This window comes from Manis javanica, chromosome 2 (assembly GCF_040802235.1).
Source record: "Manis javanica isolate MJ-LG chromosome 2, MJ_LKY, whole genome shotgun sequence".
Lineage (NCBI taxonomy): Eukaryota > Metazoa > Chordata > Mammalia > Pholidota > Manidae > Manis > Manis javanica.
Window position 1 is genome coordinate 87,453,585 of NC_133157.1, and position 14,137 is coordinate 87,467,721.

Below are 14,137 nucleotides of genomic sequence, written 5' to 3' on the forward strand. Positions count from 1 at the left end.
ACAAGGAAATATATGCCCGTGTGCCAAGTCCCAAATGCTTCTACTTACTGATAGAAGAAGAAATGGTAGAACATGTGCTCAGGTTAGAGCCCCTATGGGGCCCCTCCTCCTGGAAGGTGGATCAGGGACTGAAGAGCCATGTGGCTGAGGCAGGTCCTCAGAGGGGCAGGTGCAAGGCAGGGGCACCCAGTTAGAGGACCTCTCCAAAAACCCACCTGGGAGCTTGTTTTAAGAATTAAGGTTGGATTCCCCAGCACAGCTCTTGGTATGTAGGAACATCTACTCAATGGACTTTTATTACTATAATTAAGACTATTATTATCATTATTATTATTATTAGCTGGAGACATTCTTCTTTCTGTTTTGAAACAGTGAGTTTATGCCATTTCACTTCTTGAACTTAACTTTTTTGCCTCCCTAAGGTTGCCCCAGAGAGAGAAGGGACATTTCAGGGGTGTCTGAGTGTCACCTGCATTTAGGAGAGGCATGCACAGAGCCTGAGCTCTGAGACCTGGCAGATTAGATGCAAAGAGAGAAGAAAAGGAAAAATACAGCCAGAAGGACAAATGTTCTATTGGGAGAGAATCATGTCCGTATTTATTAAAAACACATCCTCCATGAATCAGGCCAAGAACAGCCCTGCCAGTGAAAAAGGAATTGGAATTGGAACCCTAACTATTTTCTTGAGTATACAACTCTAGGAATTTTAGTTCCAACCTAAAAGATTCACAGATGCACCCCTGGAACCAATCCCTCAGGGACTAGCAAGATAAGGCAGGTTGATGTGGGAGTGGCCATGCAGTGACCCCCGCAGGGGGTGGCGAGGAGAGGCTTGGTATTCATTAGCAAGTAAGTGGAAGGTTGGAAATCTGCCCCTTGTGCTCTATTCCAAACTGCCTGTTTTAAAATCTGGCTCTGCACGATGGCCAATGGCTTAATTGGACCATGGCCCAGACTTTTTTTAAGTTGCCTGGTATTTGACCTTCTCTATTACTTCCATCACCTGTATCTATTCTGAGTTCCAATCTCTGCTTATGCGACAGCCAGTTTCCATTTAGCTGTCAGGTATGTGTTAACTGTACGTGGGACATGTTTTAATCAGGTATGGCAAGACCCACAGACATGGAAATGTCTGCCAGGAAGGAAGAAATTTGTACGCACAGGTCTCTTGAACGAGGAGGCAGGGCAGGGCATGGCACTCAGGACCAATGGGGAAGGACGAGGGCCGGTCAGGAAGCAGAAGCTGAGAGGAGAGAGCAGGGCCTGGAACCTTTATTGGGGTTCTCGAGGGAAGTAGGGGAGGCAGGGCAGGTGGGCTGTGTAAATTTAGGGTTGGCTGGTTTGAGCAGTTGAGTGACTGGGGGCAGTAAGGCAGTGGCCCCTAGTTGTCCAGTGTCTGGCCTGGGGGTGATTCAGAGCAGAAGGAATGTTGACTTGGTCTGTGAGACTTTTTCAAAGGAGACAGTTGGGGATGCGGGATCTGGAATGGTAGGCTCCTATATCAACGGTACATTTGAAAGGAGTCATTTGCTGTCTATAGGAATTAACTAGTCCTAGGAGGGACAGTCTCTCCAGGATCAAGGCCCCAAGGGCCAGAGCATCAATAATATAAAAGTAAAAAAATAAAGCCAATACACTGTGGATAATTTCCATATTCCCTGTTGTCTTGCCAATGGGTTTCAGCCCTGGGCAAGTTTGCTATTGATTCAATGTAACCAAAGAAATGACAGTAGAACGTTCTTGGGGTGAAAGGATCATAACCAACTTTATTTCCAGGTGGCAGGTCAGTCACTAATATCCCATTCACTCAGAGTGGGCCTGCCTGAAGCAAGCTGCTCTCTGCCTCTGGGCCCCTTTGCACGGTCACCCTCTGGGCCTCTCTTCACAGTCGTCCCGCACAACCATGCTCTGGACCTCTGTCCTCTGTGCTGCCACCACTCCAGCCTCTGCTCTGCTCCCCTGCAGCCTTGCAGCCACGCCACCGTGTCCCATGCAGAGCACTGGGCAGAGCTCTAAAAGAGTCAAAAGGTGTGTATTGATCACAGGTGTGCAGTGAGCTAGTCAACCAGGGCCAGGTGAGAATCCTGGCCACAGGAACTCTCATTTTATCCACACCTGTTGCCTCCAACATCTTGCCAGCTGTGCCCAAGGAATGCGGTGTCAGCCCACCATGTTCACTGGCCTTGGCCTGGGCACAGCTGCTGACTGTGGTCAGAGAATCCTGGCCATGGTGACTTTTAGATAAACACTACCTGGGCAGAATCTGACCCTGGGACCCTCTCAGCTTCTCATAAGGACCCTACCCCTTTATTGTCAGTTCTTCCAGCCTTCCCTCAATGATAGTACCTTCCCAGGCTGGGGCCACTTCTCCTTCTGTGGGTAAAATGCCAATATTTCTAGAATCTCTTGCCTGGCCTTAGTCCATCTCCATGTCAACAGGTGATTACAAGGAGGAGTGAGGGCGTATCCGAACCGGAGAGGTTGGGTGGGGTCCCTTTTTGCAGTTGGGTCCTGAGAGACACAGGGGATCAGAAATGGATGAATGCTTATAAGCAATAAACAGGTGTCTCCCACTTTATTTCTCCCTTTGATTGATTTCAGCTTCAAAGGTAATTTGCCCCGGGCTGGGAACATATTTCCCCCCTGGAGTTACACCTTCTTAGCCCCTCAGCCCTGCTGAGCACGTCAACAAGAGGCAGCTGGGGAGGCAGAGGAGCCTGTTGACTCTGGTTAAGCCCCAGCCTCTGCTGGGCTGTGACCTTGGGGAATGTCATATATGTGCATATGTATATTGTTTTTTTCTGAAGAGAAGGTTCACAGCCTTCTTCAAATCCTCAAAGGGCTCCCGGACTCTAAAAGGTGTGCTGACAACAGCAACAATGACAAGAGCACCTAACATCTACTGAATATTTATCATGTTGCAAGCGCGATTTTAAACTGTGAGAATTACCTCGTTCAATCCCCATGCAGAGTTCAGAGCGAGGCACCTTCCTCAGGTCAGGAGAATCACCAGGGATCAGCAAATACGGCCCCCAGGCCAAATCTGGCCCACTGCTTCTTTTTCATTTAAATTTTTTAAAATTTTGTGGTTAAATATACATAACATGAAATTCACCATTTTATTTCTTTTAAAGTGTGCCATTCAGTGGCATTTGGCATGGCACAATCACGATGCTGTGCAACCAATCTGGGACTTTCCATCACTTCTACAGGAAATCCCCATACCCGTTAAGCAGCCAGTCCCTGTGTGGATAAAATGAGAGTTCCTGTAGCCAGGATTCTCACCAGGCCCTGGCTGACTAGCTCACTGCACACCTGTGGGCAATACATGGCTGTTGACTATATATAAAGAGCTCTGCCTAGTACTCTGGATGCAACACAGCGGCAGGGCTGCAAGGCAGCAGGAGAGCAGAGCAGCGGCTGGAATAGTAGCAGTGCTGAGGACAGAGGCCCAGAGGACGGCTGTGCAGGATGACTGTGCAGAGAGGCCCAGAGGATGGCTGTGCTGGACTGCTCTGCAGGCAGAGAGGCCCAGAGGATGACCGTGTGGACAGAGGGGCCCAGGGGCAGAGAACAGCTTGCTGCAGACAGACCTGCTCTGAGTGAACGGGATTTTAGTGACTGACCTGCCACATGGAAATAAAGTTGAGTATAACCCTTTCACCCCAAAAACATATTGCTGTCAATTTCTTTGGTCACATTGAATCCATAGCAAACTTGCCTGGGACTGAAACCCATTGGCAAGACACCCTGTCCTCCACTCCTCCCAGCCCCTGGAATCCCCTATCTACTTTATGTCTCTAAGGGTTTATCTGCAGTTGTCTGTCCCACATTATGTACAGGTTCACTTCCTGGGCTTCAGTCTCCTGAAATCAGCCATGATCTGGAGGCAGCTGACCTTCCTTCTGACATTTGAGAGAGAGACCACATTCACCTAAGTAACTTTTAGTACAGTACATTGTTATGTGTTCTGGCTCATTATTAGCTGTTAATCTCATACTGTGCCTCCTTTATAAATTAAACTTTATCATATATATAGGGGCTTTCCTACGTGTACAGACATAGGGTTTGGTACTAGCTGCAGTTACAGGCATCCACTAGGGGTCTTGGAATGTAGCCACCATCGATAAGGGGGGACTGCTGTGGTCTGGATGTTTCATGTAAATGGAATTGTGAGGTAGAAAGATAGACATGAACAGCAGGGAAGGGAAGACTAGGTTCAAGGAAAAAACCCACCCAACCTGCCCAGGTAGAGGCCCCTCATGGAGACAACAAAGGCCTTGCCGGTAGAGTACTTCTTGCCTATCGGGACCAGGCCAAAGCGGTCCTAAAATGAGATGTATGTGACACATCTGCGTACAGCATGGATAAGGCACAGCATCTGCTGAACGAGGGAGAAGAAGATGTGCATGGTGGTAGGAACTAGGGGCTGCCCAAATGGCTGCTCCCGCTGGGTCCCTGATGGGAGCTCACGTGGGGATTCGTCTCCAAAGGTCAGTTTTCTCTTCTACAAATTGAGTAGATGTAAACAGGTCTCCTAAGATTCCTGAGGACTTCAAAGGCCATGAGTCTAACACTCCACTTGTGTATTCATAAAGTCATAGCACATTCCCTGGCATGTAGAGGGCATATTTTGAGTCTCTGATGTTAGGTTGTATACTTTTATAATTGTTGTATCTTCCAGCTGTTTCAATCATTTTATCACTATGACATTCATAATTGTCTGCTAATATTTTGGCTTAATGTATATGTTGTTAGACATTAATAGCTATTCTAGTTTTCCTACAGTTACTATTTGGATGGCCTATCTTTTTCCATACTTTTACTTCCAATCTATTTTTGTCATTGAGTCTAAAGTGTATCTCTAATAGACAGCATGATTTAGATCTTTTTTCTTATTTTCACCCAGTCTTACAGTCTCTTCAGCTTAAGTTTTTGGTCCATTACTACTTAAAGATTGATGTTGGATTTACATTTTGTTTTGCTATTTGTTTTCTAAACAATTTGTTGAACTTTTATTTTCTGACCTTTCTTCACTGCCTTTTGTCATGCAGATATGTTTTGCATTTATATACCAGTTCAGTTCACTTGTTTTGTTTTTGTTGTTTCACTGTAATTTTTTTGACTTATTTTCTTAGTGGTTGCATTTTAATTTGTCTGATTACAATATGCATTTTAATTTGTCTGATTAATACTAATTTAATGCCTGTAAAATATAGAAATTATGCTTTATGTAGCTGTATTTTCTCCATGTTCTTAGGGTCATATTGTTACATCTATGTTATTAGCCCTAATGTGCAGTTCATAATTTTTGTTTCATGTAATTTTATATATTTTAAGCTAGTGGAAACTGAAGAAAACCACTTGTACCATCAGATATGTGTGGGTACCGTCATATATGTGTGTTACATATACATATTCACTCTGATTTTCTTTTAGTACTCTGAATATGCCCTCCCACTGCCTTTGGGCCACAGTTCCTGGGGCTAAACCACGATCTCTGCAGTGCTTGAACTGCCTGAAGCCAGGCTGCCTCTTGCTGCAGAGAACAGAGAATGGTTCCTACACTGTGTGGAGCTTCATCCTGCTGTGACTTTCCTGCTGCTTTTGGGGGCAGAAGAGCAGCCTCAGGAGCGAGCAAATCAGAGACTCGGCTGGGTCCACCCCCATGGGCCACCCCAGCAGGAGAAGCTTTGGGGAATGTCATCCAGGGGGGAGGAGGGAGTGATTTGCCACATGCACCATTTAAAGGCCTCACTTTCCCACTGGCCAGCACTGCAGGTCCTACCCACGAGGAAGCACAATGGGGAAGGAGTGGTCATGCTGCCCAGCTGTCTGGTAGACAGGCCTCCTCTCCATCCAGGGGGCTGCACCTACTGAGGCTGGAGTAGGGGGTCCCGGCCTGTTGCTGACCCTGTGGAATCGGTCTTCCTCTCTGGATGTAGAAAATGAACCTTACTTAGCACTGTGTGGGGAGCAACTCTTTTATGTCCCAAGGTTGATAATCACATCTCAAATCCTCACGACACATGGACCCCACAGCCCTCCAGGCCGCAGGCCTCAGTCCTTGAGCCGACACAACCCTGTTCCCTACACCTGAAAGGGTCATGCACTCCCTCTCATCTCTCCCTCTCATTGTTCTCATGGTCCTAACTGGTGATGGTGAGGGCAGAGGACAAACTGCCCAGGTCTCAGGACCCCTCACTGTTGGTGTCAAAGACCCAGTCAGGGCTACTGTGACAGAATAGCCACAGCCAGTCCCTGGGGCCTCCAGGCCATCAGCCTGAGGTCCTAGAGGTGATGATCTTACTGTCCTCGGAACCCAATAGTATGGCTCAGTTAAATCCCACCTGTTTATTCAGGGATTGAAGACAAACTCCCAGGGTAACTGGCTGGTCCCAAAGGGAGCCTTCACAACCTTCAGGGGAAATCCTGAACCCAGAGTTAGAGTTCCCTTCCTCCCTCCCTCCTTCCTTCCTTCCCTCCAAAATGTGTTCTCCCACAGTAACAATTCAACAAAACCTTGAATGCAAGTGTGTTACGGGGCCAGTTTCATTAGGAAAAAGAGCATTTGCAGGAGTTGTAATATGTAACTGCTGGGAGAAGTTTCACTCACTTGAAAGTGTGCCAGAACCAGATAAGAATCTGAATTATTTTTATTTCCCTATTTTTTTAAATTATGTTTTAATGGTAATATTAGCTAAGCCTATGGGGGAAAAAACATTTGGAACCAAATAAAATGTTTCTCCTTTAAAACAGAACATCGTTTTCCCCTCTGAATTTCGTAAGGCAATTTTCTCATGTCTATAGTTTATGCCCCTTTGAAAATGATGACAAAATATTGTCTATTCAGTTTCTCATTTATATCCTTAGTGAAATATTTTCATATACTGAATTCAGAGAAAACTGACTGGGTTTCGTGGAAGGGCTTCCCTGGGCTGTGCTGTGACCCCTCTCCGCAAATGACAGTGTGGGAAGGAATGGCTCTCTGCCCCAGTGCCCATCATTATCAGTGACAGCACCTAAGGACCAGCTGGGGTTGTCTGCTGGGGCTCTTGGGCTCTAGCATTGCAGATTTTTTCCTTCATTACCTTTGTATTTCTCTTCTTATTAAAATTAAATTAAATTAAATTAAAATTACTAAAATATAAGCCTGAAGTATGAGGCCCAAAATATTTCAAGAATATGTAATGCATCCATAAAAGTATAAATAAATATTTCAAGAATATGTAATATATCCATAAAAGTATAAAAAATATATTCCCAGTGGATTGCCTATAGCATGAAATTGATCATAAACAGAAGCCTTGAAAATACAAATTTTTATTATTTTTTATGCCTGAAGTTCATAACCTGAAATAAATATACAAGCAATAATTCATGTAAGTATAAACTTACCTAAGTTAGGAGGCTGTAAGCAAGGAAGGGGGGTAGACAGGTAAAGGGAGCTGAGGAAGACAGAATTCAGCTAGTCTTTGTAATCTAAAATGTAGTCTTTGGCAATCAGATTTATCTTAATTTCATCAATTAAAATGCGAGACTCTTGTTGGCTCTTACTATCCTGGTGAAGTTTAGCATTTAAAAATAGTACTTACATTCACTGCTGAATTTTATCAAACATTTAATGGAGACCTAATACCCAACCTCCTTAAAGTCTTCCAAAAAGTAGAAGAGGAGGGAATACTCCCAAATTCATTCTATGAGGCCAACATCACTCTAATACCAAAACCAGGCAAGGACACCACAAAAAAAGAAAATTACAGACCAATATCACTGATGAATGTAGATGCAAAAATATTCAGCAAAATATTAGCAAACCAAATTCAAAAATACATCAAAATATCATCCATCATGATCAAGTGGGTTTCATCCCAGGGATGCAAGGATGGTACATTAGAAAATCCATCAACATCATCCACTACATTAACAAAAAGAAGGACAAAAACTACATTATCACCTCCATAGATGCTGAAAAAGCTTTCAACAAAATTCAACATCCATTCATGATAAAAACTCTCAACAAAATGGGTACACAGGGCAACTACCTCAACATAATAAAGGCCATATAGGACAAACCCACAGCCAACATTACACTTAACAGCAAGAAGCTGAAAGCTTTTCCTTTAAGATTGGGAACAAGACAGAGATGCCCACTCTCCCCACTTTTATTCAACATAGTCTGGAGGTCCTAGCCATGGCAGTCAGAAAACACAAAGAAATAAAAGGCATCCAGATTGGCAAGGAAGAAGTCAAACTGTCACTCTTTGCAGATGACATGATATTGTAAATAAAAAACCCTAAACAATCCTCTCTAAAACTACTAGATCTAATATCTGAAGTTGTGGGATACAAAATTAACACACAGAAATCCCTGTCTTTCCTATACACTAACAATGAACTAATAGAAATGAGGAAAACAATTCCATTCACAATTGCATCAAAAAGAATAAAATACCTAGGAATAAACCTCACCAAGGAGGTGAAAGACCTATACCCTGAAAACTACAAGAAACTCCTAAGGGAAATTAAAAAGGACACTAATAAATGGAAATTCATCCCATGCTCTTGGTTAGAAAGAATTAATACTGTCAAAATGGCCATCCTGCCTAATGCAATCTACAGATTCAGTGCAACCCCTATCAAAATGCCTACAGCATTCTTCAATAAACTAGAGCAAATAGTTCTAAAATTCATATGGAATGACAAAAGACCCCGAATACCCAAAGCCATCTTGAGAAGGAAGAATAAAGAAGGGGGAATTATGTTCCCTGACTGCAAGCTCTTCTACAAAGCCACAGTAATCAAGACAATTTGGTACTGGCACAAGAACAGACACATACACCAGTGGAACAGAATAGAGTGTGCAGATATAAACCCAAGCATATATGGTCAACTAATATACAATAAAGGTGCCATGGACATACAATGGGGAAATGATAGCCTCTTCAATACCTGGTATTGGCAAAATTGGACAACTGCATGTAAGAGAATGAAACTGGATTATTGTCTAACCCCATACAGAAAAGTAAACTCAAAATGGATCAAAGACCTGAATATAAGTCATGAAACCAGCAAACTCTTAGAAGAAAACATAGGCAAAAATCTTTTGGACATAAACATGAGCAACTTCTTCATGAACATATCGCCCTGAGCAAGGGAAACAAAAGTGAAAATGAACAAGTGGGACCATATCAAATTAAAAAGCTTCTGTACAGCAAAGACATCCTACAGTATGGGAGAATATATTCATAAATGACATATCCAATAAAAGGCTGACATCTGAATTACATAAAGAGCTCACACACCTCAACAAAGAAAAAGCAAATAATCTAATTGAAAAATGGGGAGAGGAGCTGAACAGACACTTCTCCAAAGAAGAAATTCAGATGGCCAACAGACAGATGAAAAGATGCTCCACATCACTAATCATCAGAGAAATGCAAATCAAAACCACAATGAGTGGGGAGGAGCCATGATGGCAGTGTGAGAAAGGCAACAGAAATCTCCTCCCAAAACTATCCCTAAAAGACAGACCAGAAGATACAGGACAACAGCCAGGCTACATCTACACCTGAGAGAACCCAGCACCTCATGAAGGGGGTAAGATACAAGCCGCAGAACGGTGGGACCCGAGTGCCAACCCCACCCCAGCTCCCCGGTGGAAGGAGAGGAGTCACAGTGGGGAGGGAGGGGGAGCCCAGGACTGCTGAATACCCAGCCCTAGCCATCCGCACTGGGAGCACAGACACACAGAGTGTGGGGTGCTGGATACTAGGGAAACAGGACAGTAAAACCTGCAAACAGGTCCCCACTGCCGGCACCCCTGGGACAAAGAAAAGCGAGTGCTTTTTTAGAAGTCTTAAAGGGACAGGGAACCCACAGATGGACAGAGGCATCCTGGGACACTCAGCCTAGCAGCTGGGAATCCCGGGGAACTCCGAGTGCCCTAACCCCGTGTGCAGCAGCATGGCTCTGAGGCCCCTCATGGCAATAAACAGCTTCCTGCCCGTTACCCCTCCTGTGTGGCCCCGCCATAGTGGAGCAGGAGCCTGAGACAGGCCATGCCCACAGCAACCACATGCAGAGCTTCCTTCACAGCGGCTGGGCAAGAATCAGAGACCCCATCTGCATGCAGCTGCCCAGCACAAGTGGCTACGGGTTGCCGTTCTCCGATGAGAGGAAGGCCACAAACTAGCAAGAAGGGATGTTATCCCAGCCAACATACAGGCCAGCTCCCCACAACTACCTTTATCACCATGAAAAGGCACAGGAATTTGATACAGACCGAAATCACAGAGACAACCTCTGAGAAGGAGCTTGGAGAGATAGACCTAACAAATCTCCCTGAAAAATAATTCAAAATAAAGGTCATAACCATGCTGATGTAGCTGCAGAGAAAAATGCAAGAGCTAACAGACAAAGTAGGGAGGGGGTCTAAAGAAATAAAACAATCTCTGAAAGGATTTAAAAGCATAGTGGATGAGATGCAAGAGGCCATTGATGGAATGCAAAACAGAGAACAGGAACGCATAGAAGCTGACATAGAGAGAGAGATAAAAGGATCTCCAGGAATGAAACAATATTAAGAGAACTGTGTGACCAATCCAAAAGGAACAATATCCGCATTATAGGGGTACCAGAAGAAGAAGAGAGAGAAAAAGGGATAGAGAGTATCTTTGAAGAAATAATGGCTGAAAACTTCCCCAAACTGGGGGAGGAAATAATAGATCAGACCAAGGAAGTACACAGAACCCCCAACAGAAGGGACCCAAGGAGGACAACACCAAGACACATAACAATTAAAATGGCAAAGATCAAGGACAAGGACAGAGTTTTAAAGGCAGCTAGAGAGAGGAAAAAGGTCACCTACAAAGGAAAACCCACCAGGCTATCATCAGACTTCTCAAAGAAACCTTAAAGGCCAGAAGAGAATGGCATGATATATTTAATGCAATGAAACAGAAGGGCCTTGAACCAAGAATACTGTATCCAGCATGATTATCATTTAAATATGAAGGAGGGATTAAACAATTCCCAGACAAGCAAAAGTTGAGGGAATTTGCCTCCCATAAACCACCTCTACAGGGTATTTTAGAGGGACTGCTATAGATGCGAGCACTTTTAAGGCTAAATATATGTCACCAGAGAAAATAAAATCACAGCAAAGAAAGCAGACCAACCAAATACTAACTAAAGACAAAATTATAAAATCAACTACCCACAAAAGCAGTCAAAGAAAGCACAAAAGGGCACAGAATAAAACAACCAACATATAAATAATGGAGGAGGAGGACTAAGAAGGGAGAGAAATAAAGAATCACCAGGCAGTATTTATAATAGCTCAATAAGCCAGTTAAGTTAGACAGTAAGATACTAAAGAAGTTAACCTTGAATGTTTGGTAACCACGAATCTAAAGCCTGCAATGGCAATAAGATTTTTCAATATTTATTACTCTAAATGTAAATGGACTGAATGCACCAATCAAAAGACACAGAGTAATAGAATAGATAAAAAACCAAGGCCCATCTATATGCTGCTTACAAGAGACTCACCTCAAACCCAAAGACATGCACAGACTAAAAGTCAAGGGATGGAAAAACATATTTCATGCAAACAACAAGGAGAAAAAAGCAGGTGTTGCAGTACTAGTATCAGACTAAATAGACTTCAAAACAAAGAAAGTAACAAGAGATAAAGAAGAACATTATATAATGATAAAGGGGTTAATCCAAAAAGAGGATCTAACGATTATAAATATGTATGTGCCCAATACAGTAGCAACAACATATGTGAAACTAGTACTAACAGAATTAAAGGAGGAAATAGAATGTAATGCACTCATTTTAGGAGACTTCAACACACAACTCACTCCAAATGATAGATCAACCAGAAAAATAAGTAAGGACACAGAGGCACTGAGTAACACACTAGAACAGATGGACCTACTAGACAGCTATGGAACTCTACACCCAAAAACAACAGGATACACATTCTTCTCAAGTGCACATGGAACATTCCCCAGAATAGACCACATACTAGGCCACAAAAATAGCCTCAGTAAATTCAAAAAGATTGAAATCCTACCAACCAACTCTCCGACCACAGAGATATAAACCTAGAAATAAATTGTACAAAGCAAAAAGGCTCACAAACACATGGAGGCTTAACAACATGCTCCTAAATAATCAATGGATAAATGACCAAATTAAAAGAGAGATCAACCAATATATGGAAACAAGTGACAACAACATAAAGCCCCAACTTCTGTGGGATGCAGCGAAAGCAGTCTTAAGAGGAAAGTATATAGCTATCCAGGCATATTTAAAGAAGGAAGAGCAATCCCAAATCAATAGTCTAACATCACAATTATCAAAATTGGAAAAAGAAGAACAAATGAGGCCTAAAGTCAGCAGAAGGAGGGATATAATAAAGATCAGAGAAGAAATAAATAAAACTGAGAAGAATTAAACAATAGAAAAAAATCAATGAAACCAAGAGCTGCTTCTTTGAGAAAATAAACAAAATAGACAAGCCTCTAGTCAGACTAAGAGAAAAAGAGAGTCACCACACATCAACAGAATCAGAAACGAGAAAGGAAAAATCACGACAGACCCCACAGAAATACAAAGAATTATTAGAGAATACTATGAAAATCTATATGCTAACAAGCTGGAAACCCTAGAAGAAATGGACAACTTCCTAGAAAAATACAAGCTTCCAAGACTGACCAAAGAAGAAACAGAAAATCTAAACAAACCCATTACCAGCAAAGAAATTGAGTTGGTAATCAAAAACTACCCAAGAACAAAGCCCCCGGGCCAGGTGGATTTACCTCAGAATTTTATCAGACATACAGAGAAGACATAATACCCATTCTAGTTAAAGTTTTCCAAAAAATAGAAGAGGAGGGAATACTCCCAAACTCATTCTATGAAGCCAACATCACCCTAATACCAAAACCAGGCAAAGACCCCACCAAAAAAGAAAACTACAAACCAATATGCCTGATGAACATAGATGCAAAAATACTCAACAAAATATTAGCAAACCAAATTAAAAAATACATCATTCTGCATCATGACTAAGTGGGATTCATCCCAGGGATGCAAGGATGGTACAACATTAAAAAATTCATCAACATCATCCACGATATAAACAAAAAGAAGGAAAAAAGCACATGATTATCTCCATAGATGCTGAAAAAGCATTTGACAAAATTCAACATCCATTCATGATAAAAACTCTCAGCAAAATGGGAATAGAGGGCAAGTACCTCAACATAATAAAGGCCATATATGATAAACCCACAGCCAACAGCATACTGAACAGCGAGAAGCTGAAAGCTTTTCCTCTGAGATCGGGTACAAGACAGGGATGGCCACTCTCCCCACTGTGATTCAACATAGTACTGGAGGTCCTTGCAACAGCAATTAGACAGAACAAAGAAATACAAGGAATCCAGATTGTTAAAGAAGAAGTTAAACTGTCACTATTTGCAGATGACATGATACTGTACATAAAAAAACCCTAAAGACTCCACTCCAAAACTACTGGAACTAATATAGGAATTCAGAAAAGTTGCAGGATGCAAAATTAACACACAGAAATCTGTGGCTTTTCTGTACACTAACAATAAACCAACAGAAAGAGAAATCAGGAAAACAACTCCATTCACAATTGCATCAAAAGGAATAAAATACCTAGGAATAAACCTAACCAAGGAACTGAAAAACCTATACTCTGAAAACTATAAGACACTCTTAAGAGAAATTAAAGAGGACGCTAACAAATGGAAATTCATCCCATGCTCTTGGCTTGGAAGAAATAATATTGTCAAAATGGCCATCCTGCCCAATGCAATATACAGATTTGATACAATCCCTATCAAATTACCAACATCATTCTTCAAGAAACTGGAAAAAATCGTTCAAAAATTCATATGGAAACACCAAAGACCCCGAATAGCCAAAGCAATCCTGAGAAGGAAGAATAAACTGGGGGGGATTTCACTCCCCAACTTCAAGCTCTACTACAAAGCCTCAGTAATCAAGACAATTTGGCACTGGCACAAGAACAGAGCCACAGACCAGTGGAACAGAACAGAGACTCCAGATATTAACCCAAACATATATGGTC